The 27,411-nt window shown below is 41.6% G+C and overlaps 1 pseudogene; it reads right to left on the reverse strand.

Annotated features, from left to right (window-relative positions):
* Nucleotides 1-1,883: 1,883 nt before the first annotated feature.
* Nucleotides 1,884-27,190, reverse strand: LOC131402613 (olfactory receptor 2V2-like; annotated as a pseudogene).
* Nucleotides 27,191-27,411: the final 221 nt, after the last annotated feature.

Here is a 27,411-nt window from a genome sequence, read left to right on the forward strand (position 1 = left end):
GGTCTCAGGGCTGCGCAAAGACAACCCAAATTACACCTGTGGGAGAGAGAACAAGTCTCTAGCAGTCCTTACTGAAACAACATGTGCAATTTCTGCCTAGATTGGAACACTGCTGGAACTGTACAAATTTCCACAGGTAAGGCTGTGTGGGATGGGGAGCCATGAAACCATGTCTACTTTGATGCCATTCTCAGGTGCCTGAAAAGGAAGAAAGGAGGAGACTGTGTTTATGCATCTCTCACAGGATGTAATCTCCAAGGACGAGTGTATAGAGTCTTAGTGAGGTATGCACATTTCCTTTATTTGGCAGCCCTAAGCACTATGATTTCATCCGTGTCCAATGATAACAAGGTTCCAGGGACCATCTGCTCTTGGCCAGGTTGGGTCCCAATCCTGAGTCAAGTCATTTGCATGAACAACATTTGCAGTGATGCAAATGAACTGCATCAGAGGAGGCAATGTCAGGTGTAAGGTGCAAGTGTCAGAAAGGGCCCATGTCACTAAGGGCTCAGACAAGAACATTCCAGCATCACAGCCTCCAAAGTGCAAGATAAGGAGGGACAGCCTCACACACCCAGGGCCCAGGGCAGCCACAGGACATTCTATGTGTGACCCATGCAGGGCTGCACACCAATCATGAGTGCAGAAACACCACAAGCCCATGAGGCCCTGCCTGGGGAAGCAAAAGTCATGCTGAATTTATAAGATTCCAAATCAGTAACTCAAGATCAATGCAGAAATAAAGTTGCATTTTTGATTTTCTAAAAATTGACCTCCTTTCCTTTTCCTCAGTTCTTTTAACCATGCTCATTCCGGGATCAATATGTTGTGATGATCCACTTCTGCACCCTCAACATTGGTTTCCTCCATTATTAATGCCGTTGTGAGAAATTCCTCCCTTTCCTCACCCTAAAGCAGAGGATACTAGCTGGAAGGAATCTTTGTATTCACCATCACCCCAAACATCTATGACTTTGACAAAGGTCACACACACCTCTATGGCCCTGGAGCAAAGGGGATTTTAGGGCAGTGAAACCATAGTTCTATATGAATCTGTAATGGCGGATACATATTACTATGTATTTGTCAAAACCCATAGAATGTACAACACAAAGAGTGACCCTAATTCATTCCTTTTTAAGCCTTGGTATTCATTTGTTGCAATTTTTCTCTTTTTTTGAACATTATTACTAGGATTTTATTGAGTATATTTGTCATTTATTAGAATCTAATTTAGTTTTATTTATCCTTTCGATGTTTGTCTTTTAGTTTGTGAAGACTTCCTCTAATATTTATCATTTTGTGTCGTCTATTTTCTTTGTGTTTAATTTTCTGCTCTTTTTCTAGCTTGTGATGAATGCTTAGAACTTAGAAATTCAACTTTTCTATATTATACACAATAATATATAAATATATATAATCTAGGATTATACATTTCTCTCTAAGGATAGTTTTAATTCCACCCCAAAAGATTTGATGAATAGTATTTTTAATTGGAAATACATTCTAATTTCCATCGTAGTTTACTCATTAATCATGGGTTGTTTACAAATGTATTTATTAATCTCCAAGCATGTAGGAATTGACGTTAGCAATAAGAATTAAGAAGTTAAGCTCAGGGCATCCTCTGATAGCAGATGTAGTTCCAATTTTGAATAATAAGTAATAGCAATCCCAATGCGTTACTTCTGCACAGATCTTGAGTTCACAAAGTCCTGTATTCCATTTTAATGTATTTTACAAAAGAATTAGTCCAAAAAAGACTGAGGGGAAAAAGCTGGTTTTTCATCAGAGCTATAGAGTACTGCTTTAGGGTTTAAAAAGACCTCTGCAAGTCTTGGGTGTCATAATCCTGATTATTAATGAGGAAACTGAAACTCACATAAAGTAGATTACTTACCCAACATCACATAGCCAGGAGGTGGCAGCACCAGGCACAGGATGCTCTGGACCTTCAGGCCTGCCTGCCAACCCTGCAATGGTCCAGCCTCTTCCTCGGGGTCCCCATCACCTCCCGGTTCCTCAAGCTATAAATGAGAGGATTGAGCATAGGAGTAAGGTCCGTGTAGAGGATAGAGACCACCTTGTCATGGCAGGGGGCCCGGTAGCGCCTAGGCCGCAGGTAGATGAACATGGCTGCCCCATAGAAGAGGGAGACAGCTGTCAGGTGGGAGGTACAGGTGGCCAGAGCCTTTTCACCATCCTGAGCAGAGTGCATCTGGAAAACAGCCCTCAGGATGCGAGCATAGGAGGCCAAGATGATGGAGAAGGGAAGGAACAGCATGAAGACACAGCAAGAAAATATCACATTCTCAAAAAGGGATGTGTCTATACAGGCCAGCTTCAACAAAGATAGCATCTCACAAAAGAAGTGGTCCACCTCCCTCAAACCACAGTAGGGAAAGGTCATTACTACTACCGTCTGGATCAAACTGTCTATTATCCCAAAGGCCCAGGAGCTCCCAGCAATCCCAAACAGATTCTCTGACTCATGAGGATGGGATAGTGAAGTGGGTGGCTAATGGCCACACAGCGATCATAAGCCACGAGTCCCAGCAAGAGCCCCTCCGATCCCACGAGACAGACAAAGAAGCCAATTTGTATACCACAACCCACAAAGGAGATGGACTTCCTGCCAGACAGGAAGTTGACTGCCATCTTTGGCGCATTGGTACAGACCAACATGAGGTCCATGAGGAAGAACTGAGGAAGAAGTACATGGGTGTATGAAGTCAAGCATCTGTGTAGATAAGGAAGATGAGGAGGACATTCCCACAGAGGGCCACTGTGAAGACTATCATGATTGCTGAGAAAAGTACAAGGTCAGTTGGACTGTGGGAAAAGATGCCCAATGGGACAAAGTCATCTGTGGATGATTGGTTCAACCACGTCTCCGTGGCTCAGTTGATGTTTCCGGTAACCTGTGAACATGGACAAAAAATATTGGTTGGACTGACATTTCTTTAACCTCTGCATTCCACATCTTCAGCTAGCTGTTTTGTTTGTAACTCATGAGGCCTCAGCAACAAAAGCTTTGGGACATAGAAGAGGACACTCCTTCATATCCCTATGACACAGCAATAGGAGTTCTCCCAGCTCATGGAATTGGACCACATATCTGGACTGGTGTGTATCCTTATCTAGATGAGTAGAAACTGAGTTATTTTATGTGTCATGGGACCTTTGGAGAATCCCCTTTAGCAGGCAAAGTCTTGGCTTTACTGTATGATACAGAGTCTACTGTCTGAGACCACATGGACTTGGTAAACTATCTCTAAGAGGGCTTAGGCCATTTCACTCCCATGAGATAATTTATGTGTTACAGAAAGGGAAGGGAATCAAGCATAATTTTCTCTTTAGTCTGTATATCTTTCTGTATGTGCTGAGAGTTTATCATGCTGGCCACTCTGTTATGTTTGTAATATCAATTATGGAAGTGCTCTCTAGTGCCCCATATGAGAAGGAAGAGCTGCAGTTGGATGCCATTGTTGTCAATATTGGGTTGACAAAAAGTCACAATCCAATGGGGAGCAACAGTGACTTGGTTCCCAAACCTCTTAAGAACAGTGAGGTCTTTAATTGTGCTGAGACTTTTAAATAACTCCAGGATCAAGGCTTCAGTATAAGTGGGCTGGAATCAAGTACAGTTAATACCTACTTACAAAGTTACTTTTAGTAGAAATCAAAGAGCCTTCTTTATAAAAACCTTCTGACTGAAAACTTGCACCTGGCTTTCTGAACCTTTTACTCACTGCCTTATAAAAGTTTCAATCAATTTATTTGGAGCGTGTCACTGAAAAGGGATTTTCCTTGATCTTTGGTCAAGAATTTTTTCTAAATATGTTACTATGGAATGAAACAGGAGGCATGGCCTGATTTTAGACGGACAAAGCTAAATCGAGGAATAAAAGTCATGCATATTAAAAAAGATAAAACTCCCTTGATGATATGATAGTTGCAGTATCTGAACCCAAGGCAAATAACAGAATAAATAATTATAAACAACTGAGTGGAAAACACTGCCATTATTTAGGCACAACTCTTTTATTGTTGTCCTCACACTCACCCAGTGAACCTTGTTTTCACTGTCTAAGGCCTTTACGGTTTTTATAGGATTCTCTCTCTTCTCTCTCATCAGCCTCCTTCTAATTTCACTTGTCTCATGATCCATCCAGGGCTGAACTATCAGGCATTTTCATGGTTCTGAAGGTAGCACAGCAGTGAATATTTTTTCCTTAAGTTTGTATGAGCTATCTACTGCTGTGGAACAAATAGCTCCAAAATTTAGCAGCTTGGAATAAAACAGGGAACATTTGTTATCTCACAGTTTCTGTGCATCAGGAATGTGGGTGCAGCTTAGTTGTTTGCCTCTGGTGTTATGTCTCTCAGGAGGTTACCGTCAGCTGTTGGCCAGATGATAGTCCTCTCAGGGCTGGACTGGAGGAGGCTCCACTCCAAGATCACTCGTGCGGCTGTTGGCAGACTCAGGCCCTCTTCAAAGGCCCCTCACAGCATGGCAGTTGACTTCTCCCAGGGTGAGTGATGGAAGAGAGAGGGAGAGCAAAAGCACCCCACACAGAAGCTGTGGTCTTATAACCTGGAATTGGAAGTGACACTCTGTGAGCTCTGCTGAGTTCTAGTCTTTAGAAGTGAGTCACTAAATCCAGCCCATGCTCACTGGGAAGGGAGCCCACGAGGGCATGAATACCAGGAAATGGGGACCAATGGGACCATCTTAGAGGCTGTCTGCACAGCCTTTCATGTTCTAGTCTCATACCCTGATTGCTGATATAAATAAATGGGACTCAGATAATTTTAACAAGTGATCTTGTCATGTAAGAAAGGTGGTGCCATGCAAGTTGCCTAGAAAACAAAGAATCAAAGATTTTGAGTTTGTCAGTCTGTTTCTCATCTGCCTGGTCTAGTGACAGGCAATACACAATCAGTAAAAATAATGTTTGACTTTTGCATCGCACAGTGCTCATACCTATTCCTCATTTGACCTCATAGTGATCCTGCAATGAAGGTACAGTGATTATTAAATTAGCCCCTCTTTTACAAATGAGCAAGTTGAGGCTCTGAGGAGCTGGCTGGATTGTCCAAGGTTACATGGTGAGTAAGTATGGGCCCCTTCCCAAAACTTGAGAAGGGGCCTTTGGAATGTAAGTTCCAGATACTTTATACCTGGCTGTTTGAGGGAAAAATATCTTTAGAAGGGCAAGCTACCTTATCTTGGAGAAATTCTCAGATAGGAAATTACAGTTCCCTTTCTGTAATTCTTAGCTCTCTCAGCAGGCTTCTGATCCATAATTTGTACTCTTAAACATTAGAGATCCTTTTACTGAAGGGCAGTACTGGTTTCCTTTCGGATATAACTCTCATCACTGTTAAATTAATTAAACAAGGAGGCCAATAGGCTGAGTGGCTTTAATGCCTTACCATCCTACCAAGCAAACCCAAACCTAAGCCTGTAAATGTCTCAAGACAAAGATATCAAAACCTAAGGACAATCAACCAAAAATAGCCAACTAGGATTTCCAATAAGTCAAATGCTTAAGTATAGCCAATCAGATAACTTCCTTGCTTTTCTTCTGCCTTTTCTCTATAAAAGTCTTTCCCTTGGTTCCTGTCAGTGGAGCACTCCTAAGCACTTCCAGTTTGATGCTGCACAATTGGAATTGCTTTTTGCTCAAATAAACTCTTAAAATTTTTAATGTGCCTCAGTGTATCTTTTAACATCACAGATGAATACATGATCATTTATGGTTAAGTTTCTGTCTTTTGTGTTGGTTAGTAGAAGTGGAATTCGTAATCATAGATGAAAATCACAATTACATTTCTGGCCCTGTGAAACTCAGGGAAAGATCTCAGGGTGATGACCATGAGGCTGAGGTGGAGGAGTCAGAGAATCTTTCTGTCCTCCTGTCTCTCCAAATGAGACCAAAATCCCCATTGGATCCCAGACACCCCTCCCAAGCCTCAGCCCCAACTCCAACTTCCAATTGCCTGCCTGAATATATGCAATCACATTTCTTGCTGACACCTCAAACAGAAAACAATTTAAGCTTTAATTCTTACCTGCATGTCCCAGAAAAACAATATTTCCTATTCCCATCTTATTTCTTTAAAATGATACCTATTGCCCCATTCAAGCTCAATAAGATCCATGCTGGCTACCCCATGTACCCCAAATCAAACACTCTCCTGGTCCTGTTGGTTTGTCTTAACACAGACTCTTGCTTCTTACAACCAGCCCTCTGTTTTCATCCTTGGTGTCACCGCTATGTTCAGAGCATCACCGTTGCCAGCATGCATGTAATGGCCCTGACTGTGCCTCTCCTTGCGTACTGCAGTGTACTGCAGTGTGTACTGAGAGCCACTCTGTGGGTCCCTTCACAGGTCAGACTTTGAGCCCACGTCCACCTCTAACGGATTGAAGTTCCCATGTGGTCCCGCTCTCCCTTTTCAGCTTTTCATCCCCAACTCCCTCTAAACAAGCCCTATATTCCAAATGATCTGACACCTGCAGCTGCCAAATACAGCTTTTGTTTGACCTTTTTGGTTTGCACATGCTGTTCCATTCACGTGGCATATCCTCCTCCAAAGTCCTCTAGTCCTCTGAGCGGGTAAAACTTGATTGCATACAACCAAGAAACAGCTTTACTTTTAGCTAGGACCACTATAGAATCTCCTTCCCTACCTATTTGGTTTTTTTTTTACTTAAAGACACTTTATGTATATTTTAATATCTGATAAGTCTACTCGTCCTTCATAGTTTTTCTTTTTTAGTATTATTTTATTGAGGTCATATTGGTTATAACATTGTGTAAATTTCAAGTGTACATCATCATTATATTTCAGTTTCTGGGTAGACTGCATTGTGCTTACCACCAAGAGTCTAGTTCTTAATTCGTCACCATACATATGTGCCCCTTTACCTCTTTCACCCTCACCCCACCCCCTTCTCCTCTGGTAACCATGAATATGTTCTCCTTATCTATGTGATTGACTATCTTCCACGTATGAGTGAAATTATATGGTATTTGTCTTTCTCTGTCTGACTTATTTTGCCTAGCATAATACCCTCAAGGTCCATCCATGTTGCCACAAAAGGCACGATTTTGTCTTTTTTTATGACTTTTTTTATGACTTTAGTATTCCATTGTGTATATATACCACATCTTCTTTATCCATTCATCGGTAGATGGGCACTTAAGTTGCTTCCAAGTCTTGCTATTGTGAATAATGCTGCAATGAACACAAGGGTGCATGTATCTTTACGTATTGGTGTTTTCAAGTTCTTTGGATAAATACCCAGCAGTGGAATAGCTGGATCATATGGTAGTTCTATCCTTGATTTTTTGAGGAATCTCCATACTGGTTTCCATAGTGGCTGCACCAGTTTGCACTCCCACCAGTATGACAGTTCCCTTCTCTCCACATCCTCTCCAACACATGTTGATTCCTGTCTTGTTAATTATAGCCATTCTGACGGGCATGAGGTGATATCTCATTGTAGTTTTGATTTGCATTTCCCTGATAGTTAATGATTTTGAACATCTTTTCATGTGCCTGTTGGCCATCTGTATATCTTCTTTGGAGAAATGTCTGTTCAGGTCTTTTGCCCATTTTTTAATCGGGTTGTTAGTTTTTTTGTTGTTGAGATGCATCAGTTCTTTGTATATTTTGGAGATTAAGCCCTTATCAGATAAATGGTTTGCAAATATCTTCTCCCAATTGTTAGGTTGTCTTTTCGTTTTGTTGATGGCTTCCTTTGCTGTGCAGAAGCTTTTTAGTTTGATGTAGTCCCATTTGTTTACTTTTTCTATTGTTTCTCTTGCCCGGTCAGACATGGTGCTTGAAAATATGTTGCTAAGACCAATGTCGAAAAGCGTACTGCCTATGTTTTCTTCTAGAAGTTTCATAGTTTCAGGTCTTACATTCAAGTCTTTAATCCATTTTGAGTTAATTTTTGTGTATGGTGTAAGGTAAGGGTCTACTTTCATTTTTTTGCATGTGGCTGTCCAGTTTTTCCAACACCATTTGTTGAAGACACTTTCTTTTCTCCATTGTATGTTCTTGGCTCCTTTGTCCAAGATTAGCTGTCCATAGATGTGTGGGTTTATTTCTGGGCTTTGGATTCTATTCCGTTAATCTGTGTGTCTGTTTTTGTGCCAGTACCATGCTGTTTTGGTTGCTATAGCTTTGTAGTATATTTTGAAATCAGGGAGTGTGATACCTCCAGCTTTGTTCTTTTTTCACAGGATTCCTTTACTTATTTGGGGTCTTTTTTTGTTCCAAATAAATTTTAGGATTCTTTGTTCTATTTCTGTGAAAAATGTTGTTGGAACTTTGATAGGGATTGCATTGAATCTATAGATGGCTTTAGGAAGTATGGACATCTTAACTATGTTAATTCTTCCAATTCAAGAACACGGAATATCTTTCCATTTCTTTGTGTCTTCTTCAATTTCTTTCAGCAATGTTTTATAGTTTTCCGTGTACAGCTCTTTCACCTCTTTGGTTAAGTTTATTCTTAGGTATTTTATTCTTTTTGTTGCAATTGTAAATGGGATGGTATTCTTAATTTCTCTTTCTTCTACTTCGTTACTAGTGTATAGAAATGCAACTGATTTTTGTACATTGATTTTGTATCCTGCAAATTTACCATATTTGTTTATTACTTCTAAAAGTTTTCTGGTGGATTCTTTAGGGTTTTCTATATATAAAATCATGTCATCTGCAAATAGTGACAGTTTCACTTCTTCCTTTCCAATTTGGATCCTTTTTATTTCTTTCTCTTGCCTGATTGCTCTGGTTAGGACTTCCAGTACTATGTTAAATAAGAGTGGTGACAGTGGGCATCCTTGTCTGGTTCCTGTTCTTAGAGGAATAGCTTTCAGTTTTTCACCATTGAGGATGATATTAGCTGTGGGTTTCTCATATATGGTCTTTATTATGTTGAGGTACTTTCCTTCTATACCCATTTTATTCAGAGTTTTTATCATAAATGGGTGCTGTATCTTGTCAAATGCTTTCTCTGCATCTAGTGAGATGATCGTGTGATTTTTACTCTTCATTTTATTGCATAAGCCTCTTTGGATTGTTGATTTCAGGTTCGTTGGATAGATTCCCAGTAATGGGATGGCTGGGTCATAGGGCATCTCTATTTTTAATTCTTTGAGGAATCTCCATACCGTTTTCCATAGAGGCTGCACCAGTTGGCATTCCCACCAGCTGTGTATGAGGGTTCCTGTTTCTCCACATCCTCTACAGCACTTGTTGTTTTTTGTCTTGGTGATTATAGCCATTCTAACAGGCATGAGGTGATATCTTAGTGTTGCTTTGATTTGCATTTCCCTGATGATTAGTGATGTTGAACATCTTTTCATGTGCCTATTGGTCATCTGTATATCTTCTTTGGAGAAGTGTCTGTTCATTTCCTCTGCCCATTTTTTGATTGGGTTGTTTGCTTTTTGTTGTTCAGTTGTGTGCGTTCTTTGTATATTGTGGAGATCAACCCCTTGTCAGATGTATGTTTTGCAAATATTCTCTCCCAGCTGGTGGGTTGTCTGTTCATCTTGATTCTGGTTTCGTTTGTCTTGTAGAAGCTCTTTAATCTGATAAAGTCCCACTTGCTTATTTTTTCTTTAGTTTCCCTAGTCTGGGTAGGCATTTCATCAGAAAAGATTCCTTTATGACCAATGTCAAATAGTGTGTTGCCTATATTTTCTTCTATGAGTTTTATTGTTTCAGGTCTCACCTTCAGGTCTTTGATCCATTTTGAGTTAATTTTTGTGAATGATGATAGCAGATGGTCCACTTTCATTCTTTTGCATGTGGCTGTCCAGTTTTCCTAACACCATTTATTGAAGAGATTTTCCTTTCTCCATTGCATTTTCTTAGCACCTTTGTCGAAAATTAGCTGTCCATATATGTGTGGTTTTATTTCTGGGCTTTCAATTCTGTTCCATTGATCTGTGTGTCTGTTTTTGTACCAGTACCATGCTGTTTTGATTACTATTGCTTTGTAGTATGTTTTGAAGTCAGGGATTGTGATGCCTCCTGCTTTGTTCTTTTTTCTTAGGATTTCTTTAGCTATTCGGGGTCTTTTGTTGCCCCATATAAATTTTATTATTTCTTTTTCTATTTCTGTGAAGAATGTCATTGGGATTCTGATTGGGATTGCACTGAATCTGTAGATTGCTTTAGGTAATATAGACATTTTAACTATGTTTATTCTTCCAATCCATGTGCATGGGATATCTTTCCATTTCTTTATGTCATCATAGATTTCTTTCAGTAATGTCTTGTAGTTCTCATTGTATAGGTCCTTCACCTCCTTGGTAAGATTTATTCCTAGGTATTTTATTCTTTGTGATGCAATTGTAAATGGTATTATCTTTTTGAGCTCTCCTTCTGTTAGTTCATTATTAGCATACAGAAATGTAACTGATTTTTGTAGATTGATTTCATACCCTGTGACTTTGCTGTAGTTGTTGATTATTTCTAGTAGCTTTCCAACGGATTATTTAGGGTTTTCTATATATAAAATCAAGTCATCTGCAAATAGTGAGAGTTTCACTTCTTCGTTGCCTATTTGGATTCCTTTTATTCCATTTTCTTGCCTAACTGCTCTGGCCAAAACCTCCAGTACTATGTTGAACAGGAGTGGTGAGAGTGGGCAGCCCTGCCTCATTCCTGTTCTCAGAGGAATGGCTTTCAGTCTTTCCACATTGAGTATGATGTTGGCTGTGGGTTTGTCATAAATATCCTTTATTATGTTGAGGTACTGTCCTTCTATACCCATTTGGTTGAGAGTTTTTATCATAAAAGGATGTTGTATCTTGTCAAATGCCTTCTCTGTGTCTATAGAGATGACCGTGTGGTTTTTATTCTTTTTTCTGTTGATGTGATGTATCACGTTGATTGATTTGCAGATGTTGAACCATCCCTGTGTCCCTGGTATAAATCCCACTTGATCGTGGTGTATGATCTTTCTAATGTATTGCTGTATTCGGTTTGCCGATATTTTGTTGAGTATTTTTGCATCTATGTTCAACAGTGATATTGGCCTGTAATTTTCTTTCTTTGTATTGTCTTTGTTTGGCTTTGGTATCAGGGTGATGTTGGCCTCATAGAATGATTTAGGAAGTGTTCCATCTTCCTCTATTTTTTGGAATAGTTTGAGAAGGATGGGTATCAAATCTTCTTTGAATGTTTGACAAAATTCACCAGAGAAGCCATCTGGTCCTGGACTTTTATTTTTTGGGAGGTTTTTGATTACTATTTCAATCTTTTTACTTGTGATTTGTCTATTCAGATTCTCCATTTCTTCTTGGTTCAGTTTTGGGGGGTTGTATGAGTCTAAGAATTTATCCATTTCTTCTAGATTGTCCAATTTGTTGGCATATAATTTCTCATAGTATTCTCTTACAATCCTCTGTATTTCCGTGGTATCCATTGTAATTTCTCCTCTTTCATTTCTAATTTTATTTACTTGAGCCTTTTCTCTTTTTTTCTTAGTAAGCCTGCCTAAGGGTTTGTTGATTTTGTTTATCTTCTCAAAGAACCAACTATTTGTTTCATTAATCCTTTCTACTGTTTTCTTGGTCTCAATTTCATTTATTTCTGCTCTGATTTTTATTATTTCTCTTCTTCTGCTGACTTTGGGCTTTGTTTGTTCTTCTTTTTCTAGTTCTGTTAGGTGTAATTTAAGGTTGCCTATTTGGGATTTTTCTTGTTTGTTAAGGTGGGCTTGTATCACTATGAGTTTCCCTCTCAGGACCGCTTTTGCTGCATCCCATATGGTTTGGTATGGCATATTTTCATTTTTGATTGTTTCCCGATAGTTTTTGATTTCTCCTTTAATTTCATCAATGATCCATTGGTTTTTCAGTAGCGTCTTGTTTAATCTCCACATTTTTGTCACGTTCCCAGTTTTTTTTCATGGTTCATTTCCAGTTTCATAGCATTATGGTCTGAAAAGATGCTTGTTATGATTTCAATCTTCTTAAATTCATTGAGGCTTGCTTTGTTTCCCAACATATGGTCTATCCTTGAGAATGTTCCATGTACGCTTGAGAAGAACGTGTAGTCAGCTGTTTTTGGATGGAGTGCTCTGTATATGTCTACTAGGTCCATCTCAAGCAGTTTTTCATTTAAGTCTACTATTTCTTTATTGACTTTTTGTCTGGATGATCTATCCATTGATGTAAGTGGGGTATTAAGATCCCCTACTATTATTGTGTTGTTGTTAATGTCTCCTTTTAGGTTTGTTAATAGTTACTTTATGTATATTGGTGCTCCTATGTTGGGTGCATATATATTTATAAGTGATATGTCTTCTTGGTGGAGTGCCCCTTTTATTATTATACATTTCCCTTCTTTGTCTCTCTTAACCTGTTTTATCTTGAAGTCTACTTTGTCTGATATGAGTATGGCAACACCTGCTTTCTTTTGTTTGCCATTAGCTTCAAATATCGTCTTCCGTCCTTTCACTCTGAGCCTGTGCTTGGCTTTAGTTCTGAGATGTGTTTTCTGGAGGCAGCATATTGTTGGGTCTTGCTTTTTAATCCATCCTGCCACTCTGTATCTTTTGATTGGAGAGTTCAATCCATTTACATTTAGAGTAATTATTGATATATGAAGGCTTAATGTTGCTGTTTTGTCACTTATTTTCTGGTTCTTTTGTGTTTCCTTTGTTTCTTGTCCCATTTGTTTTGGACTGCCAATTCAGTTTGGTTGTTCTGTCTTATGACTCTTCTAGTTTTCTCTTTGTTTATCATTTGTGATTTTGTTTTGATTATTTGTTTAGTGGTTACCTTGAGGTTTGTGTAAAAAATCTTGTGTATCAGATATTCCATTATCTGATGGCCTCCTATTTCCTTATACTAAGTCAATTCAATCACTTTCCTCTTCTCCTTCTAAGTCGTTCTTGTTATACCTTATTTTATCTTGTGTTGTGGCTGTGTGTTTACAGTGATGAGGTTAAATTTATTTTTGGTGAATTCCTTCCTTTGACCTTGATTTTAGTATTTAAATAGTTGCTAACCTATTCCGGTAAAGATCTACTATTTTTCTGAGTTTGTTTACCTATTTTTCTCCTTGCTCCAAGCTTTGTATTCCCTTTCTCTTCTTTTGTTAAGGCCTGAGGGCCTTTTTGAGTATTTCTTGTAGTGGGGGTCTCGTGGCCATGAACTCCCTTAGCTTTTGTTTATCTGGGAGAGTTACTATTTCTCCATCATATTTGAAGGATATTTTTTCTGGATAGAGTATTCTTGGCTGAAAGTTTTTGTCTTTCAGTATTTTGAATATATCATTCCAGTCTCTCCTAGCCTGTAAAGTTTTTGTTGAGAAATCCACTGAGAGCCCGATAAGAGTTTCTTTGTACGTTATTTTTTGTTTTTGTCTAGCTGCCCTTAATATTGTTTCTTTGTCATTGACTCTGGCTAGGCTTACCACTAGGTGTTGTGGAGAGGGCCTTTGTCTGTTAATATATTTAGGTGACCTGTTGGCTTCGCTTACTGGTATTTCCTGCTCCTTCCCCAGATTTGGGATATTCTCAGCTATTATTTCCTTGAATAGGCTCTCTGTTCCTCTTTCCCTCTCTTCTCCCTCAGAAATACCTATAATTCTTATGTTACATTTCCTAATAGAGTCAGATATTTCTCGGAGACTTTCTTCATTTCTTTTTAGTCTTAGTTCTCTCTCCTCTTCCATCTGGACCATATCTGTATTCCTATCCTCTAAAATGCTAATTCTTTCCTCCATATTGTCAGCTCTGTTCTTTAAAGATTCCAGATTCTCCTTTATCTACTCCATTGTGTTCTTCATCTCCATCAGCAGTGATTGGTTTTTCTTTATGATTTCAATCTCTTTTGTGAAGAAACTCCTAATCTCACTGAATTGTTTGTCTGTGTTGTCTCATATTTCGTTGAGTGTTTTTATGATAGCTATTTTGAAATCTCTGTCGTTTAGATTATGGATTTCTATGTCTTCAGGGTTGGTTTCTGGGTGTTTGTCATTTTCCTTCTGGTCTGGTGATTTCATATATCTTTGCACTGTGGGTCCTGTGTTGGCTTTGTTTTTCCTCATCCTGGAAATCTCTGGTTGCAATTTCCACCTGCCACCACTGTGTGGTGGTAAAAGGCTGTGTAATCTAAGCCTCCTGCACTCTGCCTTGGTTTTTCTGCTGAGATCCACGGGTCAGATTGCTTGGTCTAGTCTGCCGCTGATCGCTTGGTCTGGTCTGGTCAGCTGAGCTGCAGGTTCCAGTTTGCGGGGAGGGGGTGGCTCTCTCTTTTGCCCTCTGGGTCCCTGGTGTGGGGGGCTTCTCTTTTGCCCCTCATTATCCGCTCTCTGGGGTGCTCAGATGTTGATGGTAGCCCTGTGACTCTTTTGAGTCCTCTCTCCCCACTTCCTCCAGGGGCCCAGCACGTTCCACTCTCAGATGTGCTGTAGTGTGGATCTTTCTGATCTAACTTTTCACTGTCTTGGATTCCGTTGTTGGTCTGTGACTGTTCCTTTTGTTGTATCTTATCGGGGGAAGAGTTCATGGGAAAACTCACTCCGCCATGATGCTGACGTCACTCTCCTAGCCTCTGTATTTTTTACCATTGATCTATTTGTCTATTTCTTTGCCAATACCATGCTGTCTTGATTACTGTAGCTTTATAGTAAGTCTTGAAGTCAGGAAGTGTCAGTCCTCCAACTTTGTTCTTCTTCAATACTGTGTTGGCTATTCTGATTCTTTTGCCTCTTTTCCAGGTAAACTTAGAATTAGTTTTGTTGATATTCGCAAAAATAACTTGGTGGGATTTTGATTGTGATTGCATTGAATCTATAGATCAAAGTAGGAAGAACTGACATTTTAACAATATTGAGTCTTCCTATCCATGGACATGGAATATCTCTCCATTTATTGAGAATTTCTTTGATTTCTTTCTTCAGATTTCTTCATATAGATCTTGTACCTATTTTGTTAGATTTATTCCTAAGTACTTCATTTTGTGCGGCGCTAATGTAAATGGTACTGTGTTGTTTTTAGTTTCAAATCCCAATTGTTCATTGCTGGTATATAGGAAAGCAATAGGCTTGTGTATGTTCACCTTGTATCCTGTAACCTTACTATAATCACTTCTTAGTTCCAGGAGTTTTTGTCAATTCTTTGGGATTTTCTACACAGATAAACATGTCATCTGTGAACACGAACATTTTTATGTCTTCCTTCTCAATCTGTATGCCTTTTTTAAAATAATTTTATTTATTTTTCCCCCAAAGCCACAGTAGATAGTTGTATGTCACAGCTGCATGTCCTTCTAGTTGCTGTATGTGGGACACGGCCTCAGTATGGCCGGAGAAGCGGTGAGTCATTACACACCCGGGATCCGAACCCGGGCCGCCAGCAGCGGAGCGCGCGAACTTAACCGCTAAGCCATGGGGCCGGCCCTCTGTATGCCTTTTATTTCTTTTTTCTTATCTTGTACTAGATAATTGCACTGGATACAGAATTTTAGGTTGACGATTTTTTTTCTTTCAACACTTTAAATATTTCACTTCATTCAATTCTTGCTTGCACGGAATTCTGATGAAATTCTTATCATTGTTCTTCTATAGGTAAGGTGTTTTTATCCTCTGCCTTCTTTCAAGATTTTTCTTTTTGTCTTTGTTTTCTGCAATTTGAATATGGTATGCCTAGGTGTAGATTTTTAGTTTTTTATCTTGCTTAGTGTTCTCTAAGCTTCCTGGATTTATGGTTTGCTCTCTGTTATTAATGTGGGGAAATTCTTAGTCATTATTACTTTAAATATTTTTTCTGTTCCTTTCTCTCTTTCTCTTCCTTTTGGTATTCTTATTATGTATATATTGTATCTTTTGTAATTGTCCTACAGTTCTTGAATGTTCTATTCTGTTTTGTTTTGTTTTCACTTTTTTCTCTTTGTATTTCAGTTTGGGAAGTTTCTATTGACATATCCTGAAGCTCAGAGATTTTTTCCTCAGCCATATCCAGTCTACTGGTCAGCCTAGCAAAGGCATTCTGCATTTCTGTTAAAGTGTTTTTGATTTCTAGTATTTCTTTTTGTTTCCTAGTATTTCTTTTTGATTCTTTCTTAGAGTTTCAATCTCTCTCTTACATTATCCATTGGTATTGCAATGTTGTCCACTTTTTCCTTTAGAACCCTTAGCCTATTAATCATAGTTATTTTAAATTCCCTGTCTAATCATTCCAAAATCATTGCCATATTTGAATTTGGTTCTGCTGCTTTCTTTTTCCCTTCACACTGTTTTTCCTTGCCTTTTAGCGTGCCTTGTAATTTTGGTTGAAAACTGGACATAACGCATTAGGTATTAGGAACCAAGGTAAACTGGCTGTGATTAAGTGTGATGATTTATGTTGACCTGGCTAGGAGTTACACTGTGTTTGCTGTGGCTGTAGCTCTCTGAGAGCTCAGGTTCCTCTCGTGTCCTTGTTTTTATCTACCCCAGAAAGTCCTTCATAAATAGAGTTTGAGCCTTGCAGTCTTTTCAACTGCAATCTGCTGTTATTGTGCAGGGGTCCTGTTGCTGTGTGGTGAGGTGTTGGGAGGGGGAGTGGCCTATGGTTCTATGATTAGGTCTCAGTCTTCTTATGGGCCAGTGCCCCTGAGATATGACCTTCACAAATGATTCTCAGCTTTTTTCCTGCCTTACCTATGACAGGAAGGCTAGAGGCAGCTGGAGTTGGCTAATCGTTCTTCCTCAGGTCAGAGGAAATAGTTTCCCTTGAGTGCTGGTCTTTGTTACAGAGAACTGGAGGAAGAACAGGGTGCTCCAACATATTTCAAAATGGTGGCGTTTCCTCTGTCCCTGCTCATAGCAGGAGGGGATTTTCCTCCAGTCTTCACAGTGAGAACTCAGTGAGGCTCCTGAAGGTAAAACTCAAGAAAGTGTAGGGGTCCCCTGGAGTTTGGAACTCTCCAGCTAGTCCACAATCTGCCTCCAGCAGTTGAAAAACTACAGTTTGTGTTCCTGCTGGTACTGGGTCCACCAGCGGACTTCTCCACTTGGGCTCTGCTCCTGGTAACCTGTGATTCTCTGTATCCACCTCTCTCCAGTGTTCAGGGTAGTTGTCTGCCCTGTGACCTCAATTCTCTGACAGATCTAAGAGGAGATATTGTTTTTTAGTTTATTCGGTTGTTTTCTGTTGTAAGGATGGGAGTGATGCGTCTAAGCTTTTCATGTTGCAGAGCAGAAACCTGAAGTCTAGGTTACCTTTCTACTGTGCCTGAGGTTCTCTCTCATGCTGCCAACAGAGACCTAATTCCACTTAAATGACCCATTTCCTTGCATTGACTTGATTTTTTTCATGCTATTGGTCTCTTCTCTTGCTTCTTTGACCTACTGAAAGCAACTTGTCCAGCAAGAAGGTGACAGTTGAAATCGTGGTCAGTACCTGGCCCCACAATGAGGTTGTAAGCTTCCAGGTTACTAGAAGGCAGATGACAGCTGGGCCCCAGCTTGCGTGGGGCTTATCTTGCCAAAACCAGCTCCAGGCTGAGCAAAGACTCCGCCCAGCGCCCCCATCCTGCCCAGGTCACCTGCTGCTTCTCTGTTTCCCAGTCCTAGGGCTCTCGCTGACTGTTCTTCTATAAATCCACCCTCCAAGGGAGGTTTGGAGAGCATCCCAGGGAGGCAGCAGCAGTGAGAGATACACAGAGCCCCAGAAATGACATGGTTTTGGACCTTGGTCTGCAAAGTCTTCTCCAAATTGTTGCTGGGAAAGAGGAAGACTGTAAGAGTTCCTTGGCCTCATGTGGACTGTGGCAGCCAGTACACAGGGGTCCGGTGGCTGGAAGAAGAGTCCCCCAAGTCTTATCAGCGTGGGGGGGGGTTCCAGGACTGAGTTCCAGGCCAGGACTTTGGAAGTAGGCATCACCACCAGACACGACATGGCCTGAAGTCAGTCCAGAGCTGCTAGTGGAAGAGCCCAGGAAGGAAGCAAGTGGAGTGTTGGGAGTAGGGCGAAGGCTGGGCCCAGGGCCACAGATGCCAAACCAGAGATGCCCATGGTGGAGGAATGCTGGGAGAACACCAGCATCATTAAGTTTGCAATAATTCTTTTACATAATTTTTGAAAATACTTTAACCTTTAAGAATCAAAATGGCTACATTTGGAACACTATGTATCAGTCAGTTTTTTGACGTTAGAAACTGGTAGGCCATGGTCTTCAAGACAAAAAGCAAGCATTGCTGTCCTTTGAAACAGCTGGTGAATCTCGCGCTGCTGTGTGTGCATGAAAGAACCTTTTATACTTGTATTTTTTGTGTTGAATATCTATTTTTAATTTGCATAATTATGTTTTGATTCTTCATGCTTTCTCATTTTATAGAATTAATTTGCATTGACCATAAGCTATAAATAAAAGAAATAAATGTGTGAAATAAGTGGCTAAAAGAGGAGCGGATTTCCTTTGATGAATGGGGGCGGGGTGGGAAGAAAACTGTAGATGGGGTGGATGTGAGGGTCTCCCAGCCTTGGGAATGTAATGCTCATGAGAGGCAAGTTCCTGCCCTCCACGGAGAGAAGGGGGGTACTGCCACTCCCTTAAGCCAACCCTAAAAGAACATTAGGTAACTTTGGGGGATACCTGCAAGAAGAGCTTGGCATCTTATTTGATAAGACTGTTGATCTGCCCAAAGGAAAACTGGGGGTTTAGCCCTTGGAGAGAATCTGCCCAGCCCCCCAACAAGGCACACACAACAAGGTGTGAGTTTCCTGTGGGTCAAAGAACATCTGGAAAGCTGGCCATATTGAGCCATTTTGCTGCATCCTTTCTTTTTTTTTTTTTTAAAGATTTTATTTATTCATTTTTTCCCCCCAAAGCCCCAGTAGATAGTTGTATGTCATAGGTTCACATCCTTCTAGTTGTTGTACGTGGGACTCGGCCTCGGGTTGGACGGAGAAGTGGTGCCTTGGGGCGTGCCCGGGATCCGAACCTGGGCCGCCAGCATCAGAGCGCGCGCACTTAACCGCTAAGCCACTGAGCCGGCCCTGCTGTATCCTTTCTAAGCACGCTGTCTGCTCGGTGACAGGTCCAGCATCACAGGAGCATTGGGGTGTCCTGGAATGAAAAGGCAGAGCAGAGGTTAGGGGTTCAGCCAAACCTGCAGGAACTGAGGAATGGGGAGGACCCAGAGGAGGCTGTGGCTGCACGATGTTTCCCTCATCTCTCTCTCTTGCCTCTGGTGCTGAGGGAACAGCAAGAGCCTGTCAGAGGGAGGAAGGAGAGGTTTCTGGAGGCAGAACAATCCCTCCCCATTGCAGGCCCCCAACCTGTCAGGGGTCAGAACTGGATGTGAGTTCAGTGTTTGCAAACTGGACAGATCATTTAACAATTAAATTTATATGAACACTGTGGGCCCTGCCCAAGATGCTACTGAGGGACAAGAAAGAAGGATGCCACAGAGGCAAGCAAAGGTAGTGATGTGAAAACGCTAAAAGACATAAAAACATGTCACGTCACTACTTCGTAGGAAGACTGTTAAATCAGAAGGTTTCAACTGTACATTTTAAAAAGATTTTTTTGTGATTGTTTCCCATCGACATGAGGCAGAAAGAAAAGAAGCACTGACTTACTTTTTTAATTACAAAAGCAATACATGATCCCTGTAAAAATTTATGTACACCACAAAAATTTACAGTGCCACAGTACCCCATACTTTATTTATCTGGTTTCCTAGTAGCATGTAGGTGGTTTCCAACCTTACACTGCTACAGTGAGCAGCCTCAGTAACTTTAGGTACTGGTGTGAATATTTCTGTAGAACAGATTCCGGGATGTGGAACTGTTGGGTCAGGAATGTTCACATTTATAAATTGGTTGACATTACCAAAATTGACCTCAATATGGCTGCACCAATTTAGAAGCCTGGCAAAAATGTGTGGGAGTGCCTAATTCATGGGAATGTTTGTCTTCTCATGTAAGATTCCTGTGTGGCCAATGATGACTTGACTTGCACCTGCAGTGGAGGTTGAGGTCCTCTCTCAGCCTTTGTGAGTTAGTGTCCCCAGGCTGCCTCAAGCAGGAGAAGCCTCACAAGCAGACTCCTCACAGGTGTGTTTGTTCACTGGACTGGGATCCACCCATAAGTGCTGGGTTCACTGGTTCCCAGTCTTGAGGGATAACGGCATGGAAAATGTGAACAGTAGGGAGGACTAAATATATCATGCCCTGTTTTTAGAAACTTGCAAAAGGGTCATGGGACATGGGCTGGAAGGAGATGGGTGTCTACTCTGAATGTTCTGGCCACCTGAATGGCCTCCAGCACAGTCTTTGTGGCTCACAAAACATGTAGCTGAATGTCTAAGATCCCTTCCAATTTAAGGCCAGGCTTCCCATCATTTAAAATGTGCTGATGGAGCTACTGGTCATTTAAAAATGATTTAATGTTGCCTTTTGTATCAGCTATATGTTTTCTTTTCTCTTTTTCTTTTCCTTTCTTTCTTCTTCTTTTTTTTTTTGTGAGGAAGATCAGCCCTGAGCTAACATCCATGCCAATCCTCCTCTTTTTGCTGAGGAAGACCGGTTCTGAGCTAACATCTATTGCCAATCCTCCTCCTTCCCCCCACCGCAAAGCTCCAGTAGATAGTTGTATGTCGTAGTTGTACATCCTGCTAGTTGTTGTATGTGGGACGCCACCTCAGCATGGCCGGACAAGCGGTGAGTCGGTGTGCGCCCGGGATCCGAACCGGGGCCGCCAGTAGCGGAGCACGCGCACTTAACTGCTAAGCCCCGGGGCCAGCCCCTGCTTTTCTTATTTAATGCACAAAAATGATCTCAAAGGAATAGATAATGGTCGCATACAGTCAAGGAACATATCTTTAATGTTATCACAAAAACATTTGTGAGTAGGATCCCAAAATATTTGCAAACTAATGCAAATCATTACAGAAAATGAAACTTCATTTTTCTGAATATCATACACAATATGTTAATAAGGCTATAATTTTATCATAACAGGTGGCCAAGCATACTTTCCTAAGTTCAAAAATGCATTTATTTGATTTGTTAGAGAAACAAATCACAATAGATGGCCCAATGCCCTGTTTGGAATTGTATAAAACGAGTCCTGTGCGGGAGCTGGTGTCTTCCGAGAGCCAACCATGTGCATCTCCTTCCAACTCCACTAGCAATGTCACATTGGCAGCCAGAGGTCAGCCACGGTGGGACTACTTACACCATGGAAATCAGCAAATGCTACAGACTTTTTTCCCCAGACAGCCAGTTATTAAACATTTTCCAGACACCACTGCATTCCTTTATCATTCTCTTTATATATTACTATATTTTGGAATGAACCATTTGAGAATAAGTTACAAACATCAGGTCCCATTACTCCTTAATACTTTTTTTGTGTGTGTGTGAGGAAGATCAGTCCTGAGATAACATCTGTTGCCAATCCTCCTGTTTTTGCTGAGGAAGATTGCCCCGGGCTAACATCTGTGCCCATCCTCCTCCACTTTATATGGGACGCCAACACAGCATGGCTTGACAAGCAGTGCGCCAGTGCGCGCCCAGGATCCTAACCTGCAAACCTCGGGCCACCGAAGCGGAGCGTGCGCACTTAACCATTGCACCACCGGGCCAGCCCATTACTCCTGAAGAGTGTATTTCTTAAAACAAGGGCATTCTCATACATCAAAATCAGGAAGTTAACATTTGTCCAATATTACTATCTGATCCACAGCCATTTTTTAAAATGTCTCTTTTTCTCCAAATAATGTCTTCTATAGGTCTAGGGTCCCACCCAGGGTCACCTGTTGTGTTTACCATCACCTGTTGTGTTTACTCTTTCGTCTCCTTCAATCTGAAATAATTCCTTAACCTTGCCTTTATTTTCTATGACCTTGACATTTTTGAAGAGTATCAGTCAGTTTGTCTGATGTTTCCTCATGATTTATGAATGTTGGGGGCAGGAACACCTCAAAAGTGATGCTGCTGTGTTTTTTTCACCGCATTGTATCAGGAGGCACATAGTGTAAATTTATGTCATATCTGGTAATGTTAACTTTCGTCACTTGGTTAATATGGTGTCTGCCAGACTCCTCCACTATAAAGTTGATTGATAAGTGTTTTGTACTTCTAAATTAATAAGTAAGTAATTAGTATTTTGTGGGGAAATATTTCAGACCTCTATTGTAGGGTAGAGCTTTCTCTTCTCCTTCATTTATTCATTCATTTATTTATGTATATCAGTGTAGATATAGATACTCTTGGATTCCTATTTTCCTTAATCTGTAACCACCATTAATTATTTGATGTTCAAATTTGGCCAGTGGGAGTCCTTTAAAGCTGACTTTTCTGTACAATTGGCATCTCCCCATCATTCCTTGAACATTTCCTTACTTTCTGGTAGAGGATGTTGGAGACTCATTCCGGTATGTTCTTTTCAACACCACCAAGCTATTAACTCAATTCTGACACCATCTACCTAGAGATAGTGTCAGATCTGACAGGTGAAGGGCTCAGTCCTACAAGATTGCCCCCACTTCACACACCAACTGCAAGTCCAGGTTGTTACCTGTGCTTTTGACCAATGCACGATAAATCAGAGGTTTCCACAATCCACTCCTTGGGTTCAATTAATTTGCTAGAGCAGCTCACAGAACTCATAAAAACAGATTACTTACTAGAGTACTGGTTTATTATAAAAGGATATAACTCAGGAACAGCCAGATGGAAGAGATGCATAGGGCTAGGCATGTGGGATGGGGTGCAGAGCTTCCCTACTCTCTCCAAATGCCACTCTCCCTGCATCTCCAAGTGGTCACCAACCTGGAAGCTCCTCTAACCCACTCCTTTTGGGTTTTACGGAGGCCTTATTACATAGGCATGATTGATTAAATCATTGGCTATCAGAGATTGAACTCCATCTCCAGCCCCTCACCCCTCCAGGGGAGGGGAGTGGGGCTAAATTACAACCCTCTAATCACATAGTTGCTTCCCCTGGCAACCAGCCCCATCCTTAGGGACTTTTCAGAAGTTATGGCATAATTTAAACTCGGGTGTGGTTGAAAGGGGCTTGTTATGAATATGAAAAGACACCCTTATCACATAGGAAATTCCAAGGGTTTTGGGAGCTCTGTTCCAGAACTTAGGTTGAAGATTAAATATATATTTCTTATTATAAATGAGAATATCACACCCATCTTTTCTCTGACCCAGCCCTGGAGTCCTTCATTTCTGTAAGGAGCCTTGGTTCCTTTCAGTGGAAAATAATACTAAAAACCAAGTTCTGGGTGCTAGGAGTGCTCATTGGTACAGGAGTATTGTTTCTTAAGCTCTCAAAGCAGCTAGAGCTAGGAATCATCTGTATGCACACATATCCAACTCCCTATCTATCTATTTATCTATCATGCACCATCTATCTACCTATCCATCAATCATCTAGCTATCTATCATGCGTGTGTTCCATCTATCTATACAAAGTAAAAACCACAAGGTCACAGAGTTCTTCTTTCATTCTCTCCTTTCCCCTGTCTGTATTTTTTGTAATTTCCTTTCTCTGACAGAGAAACTTGACTCTCAGCACGCTTGGTGAATTTTCTCATTTGCTTGTTGAGCAATTCTTGTCATTCTTTACTTTAATGTTCAGATTGCCCCACAATTGATGAGTTGGAGCCTCTTCAGCCCAGCCTCTCTGTCCTCTTGCTAGACCCCATCAGTTATGAGCACATCTGTACTTTCTGGCACAAGATGCTCCAGATGCACACCGTGCTTTCTCTGCCCCAGCCCCGGGATCAGCTTTCTCCAAGTTCATTTTAGTGGGGACTGACATTTAAGACTAGGATCTGAGCCCTAGATGAACTCACTGCTTAAGAAGTGACATTGCTTCTAGATGTTTGTAGAGCTAGAAAATATATACAAAAAATATACAAATTAACTGATACCTCTAATCCAATCCAATCAGGTTTCTCCCTTTTCCCCCCATTCCAGTTTCCTTCTCCATCTTCCACAGGAACACCCCGACTCCTGGCAACATCAATCTATTTTCACTCTATTGTTCATTCCTACCATACACACAAACAAGCCTTGGAACTGCCTCTTTTTCTTAAAGAAGGTCACACACACACACACACACACACACACACACACACACCCCTCTATGTGTGGGTGAGTGGCTATGTGCATGTGTGTAGCCAGGCCCTCCCTGGTTGTCCCAGCCCCTCGCTGGCTCTCTCTCTCCTTTCGTACCAGGAGGTAAATTTCTGATATCTCCTTCCACAGTGTCCTCTGGGCTGACCACTTTGTTTCTAGATAACAACCCCTTGACCCAGCCCACCACGTATCCCTCATGACGGTCCTCTGCCAGTTCTTGGCTTCATATTTCTTACTCCCTTCAGGACACACAGGGAACCAGCCCTCACATGTGCCACTCACCCAGTGCTCTGAGACCCCCTGCTCCCTCCGGCCCCCTGGACTCCGTCCATCTTCTGCAACCCAGTCTGTGTCCTCTCCTTAAGGCTCCTCAGGAGACATGCCTCCTCCCCAGGCACAGTCGGTGGGCCTCGCTGCTGACTCAGGACCTCCAGCGCTGCTCCCCACCACTGTCCTGAGGCGGGAAAGCTCAGAAGACTGCCGCAGAAGGCGAGGTCTCCTGAGCCTCCAGCAGCCGAGGTCTGCGGTGGCTGGACACCGACACCATCCTGGGCTCCAGTAATAGCCCCTGGGGCCTGCTGTCCTTGCCAGGGCTGCTGGTTTTGTTTTATTCATTTTTATTATGAAAAGCATGTGGTGGTTGGGATTTTTGGAGGGAGGTGCACATTAGCACCCATTTTTCTAATCTGACTACCATGTTGCATTGATGTTAACTTTTTCACCTATTCATATGAAGTTTTGACAAAGATTCCTTGACAAAAATCAGGTGCCTTTGAGCCCTCTTCTTCACTACCATCAACCTTGGCCTATAAAGACTGCAGTTTCCCAGCACAAATGATTTCTTTTACCACCCTGCCTAAGAGACTTGAACAAACTCTGGCATCATTTCTAACAACTCAAGGCTGTGTCCCTGGGATGACCCATTCTCCTTTGAAGTTCCTACCTGGGAAAACTCAGAGCTCACAAAGGAATTTACCATCTGTGTCAGCCAACACTTGACGATAGGGTCCCTGTCTCCCAGTCTCTCTAGGAGAGTGGGAGCCAGTGTCCACAAGCAGTTAGCAAACCCAGATAGCCTAGTCATATGGACCAATCCTCCTTCCTGCTTTTTGTAAATTTCCACTTCCCTGCTTTCTCTCCCCACTCCCTCATCCTCCCTTTAAAACATGTAGTTACCTCTGCACTAGTTGAATTTGGGCTGAACTTACACTAGACTCTCTTCTGTCAACTTAAAAAGGAAATTTGCCTGTTATTTTATCTCAAAATGAATTTATTTGGGAATAGCCAAAAGAATTGCAATTTGGAATCTGCATGCTATGGCAAACCGTAGGCAAATCCAGAAAACACAAAAGGCGAGCTCCTTTTATAGAGAAAATGGGGGCAGTAGGGAGGGGCTATTGTAAAGGAAAGTCCATTAGGGGAGAGTAACAGTTCAAGGCAGCAATGGCTTCTCATTGGCTGAGCTGTGGCATTTCTCATTGGCTGGGCTGTTGCCAGGTGGGGAGAGAAATGTTCCTCCAATAGTAAAGTAGTTTTACTTGCTGTCCAATATGCAAACATCTCTTCCTGTTTGGTTTAATTGAGGATGTGTGATAGGGTGTGAGAGCTCCCCCTACAGGCCTTAACACCAATTGTGTTAAGATTTCTACTATTAATTTCCACACTTCCATACTGCAATAGTTATTACTGAATAAAATCTGTCTTGGTTGCTTGGGCTTCTTATGAACCCATGCAGAAGCTCCCTGATGGGCATCTGAAACCATCAATTCATGGCCTAAAATGAAAATACCCACTACCTGAGAACCTAGAACTTGCCCTTTCAAAGCCGCCTTTCCCTCTATCCCCTCAGTCTAGCCACGCTGCCGTCTCTTACCATAAATCCTCCCTCTGGACCCCCAGGACATCCGGCTTACCTCAGAGTGCTCCTTGGACCCTCAGACTAGCTGAATAACCCATACCTTTGCAGGCCTCTTAGAGCCAATGCTCCATGCCACTGTTATCAAAAGGAGAAAACATCACAGTGGAAGGCCCAACTCCTACATTATACAGACAGGAAACTCAGCCACACAGGCACATCCCCAATTCTGTGCACAGAGGATTCAAAAGAGCATAATATCTGTAGTACATCTTTCTGGAGCATCAATTTTACTATAAGATTTGGAAGAAACAAAGCTATTTAGAGTTCTAGGCAGCTCACACAAATCCATCAGTGTCGGCTACAAGATCAAAACTGTCCTCAGATAGCAGAGTGGAAACTGTCACCAGCAGCTGAAATGGGAAAAATGGCTCTCAAGAAGAATAGATGATCCACCCATGCCCTTGAATTCTCCTGAAACCTCTTTTTTGAGCTGTAGCAAGATTACTGTACCCTATGATAGACTACCAGAAATGCTTGTGACTCCTACTCTTCAGCAACCAAACGCTCTTTTGGACTCTTGAAGCTTGGAGGCTGAACACAGCAGAAACCTGCCCCTGCACATGGAGCTGCTGTGAATGCAGAACCAGAGTCAGCTGTTGAAAGTCCTTGGTGAAGCTAACTCCCTTCCAGCTCTTCCCTAAGGCCGAGGAGTAATGAGTCCTTCCCCTATGGGGTCATTCCACTGTGTCCTCTCAGTTGCCTAGCAGGAAACCCTGAACCATCTCCTCTCACCCATAAACACGGAAGAAAAGAGGGACAAGAGTAGAAGGGAGAAGGAAAAACAACTTAGTCTCTGAAGTTTTGCCCAGGTGAGGGTGGAGGGACTGGCCTGCACCTAGGTCCAATGGACCTCTCCTCTTATCTTCCAGGTGGATCCTGGCCATCCTTTAAGCTCAGCAGTTATTTTGGACACAATGCTTTTGAAGGCCATAGAGGTGCCAGATAGCATCTTAGTCTGAAAACCATGGAGAGAATGTCACAGTATTTGTACACCTCCATCCTCCACTGTACAAAGTCCTCTCAGCTGGGCTTGCCATGCACAAACAGCAGCATATATTTCTTGCACTGCTTCTACCCACACTATTTGTGTCCCACACCTGGTCGACTTCCTGCACCATGTTGTTGGGCTCCATGGAGCTTATGATATTCATGCTCCACAAAGTACAGGAAGCATGGCTTGAATTCCCCACACTGTTTCTTGTCTTAGCTGACCACCACTGGATGTTTGATAGCTTCACTCTCTTTGAGCTTCCTGCCTGGTCTTTCCGGCTGACCTGAAACACAGATGTCTTCCTATGAAGGCCACTGATTTTCTGAAAAGTGATGCTGATGAACTTCAGCCCTGACTCCTGGC

Source organism: Diceros bicornis, unplaced genomic scaffold, assembly GCF_020826845.1.
Source record: "Diceros bicornis minor isolate mBicDic1 unplaced genomic scaffold, mDicBic1.mat.cur scaffold_184_ctg1_multi, whole genome shotgun sequence".
In the NCBI taxonomy this organism is placed as follows: Eukaryota; Metazoa; Chordata; class Mammalia; order Perissodactyla; family Rhinocerotidae; genus Diceros; species Diceros bicornis.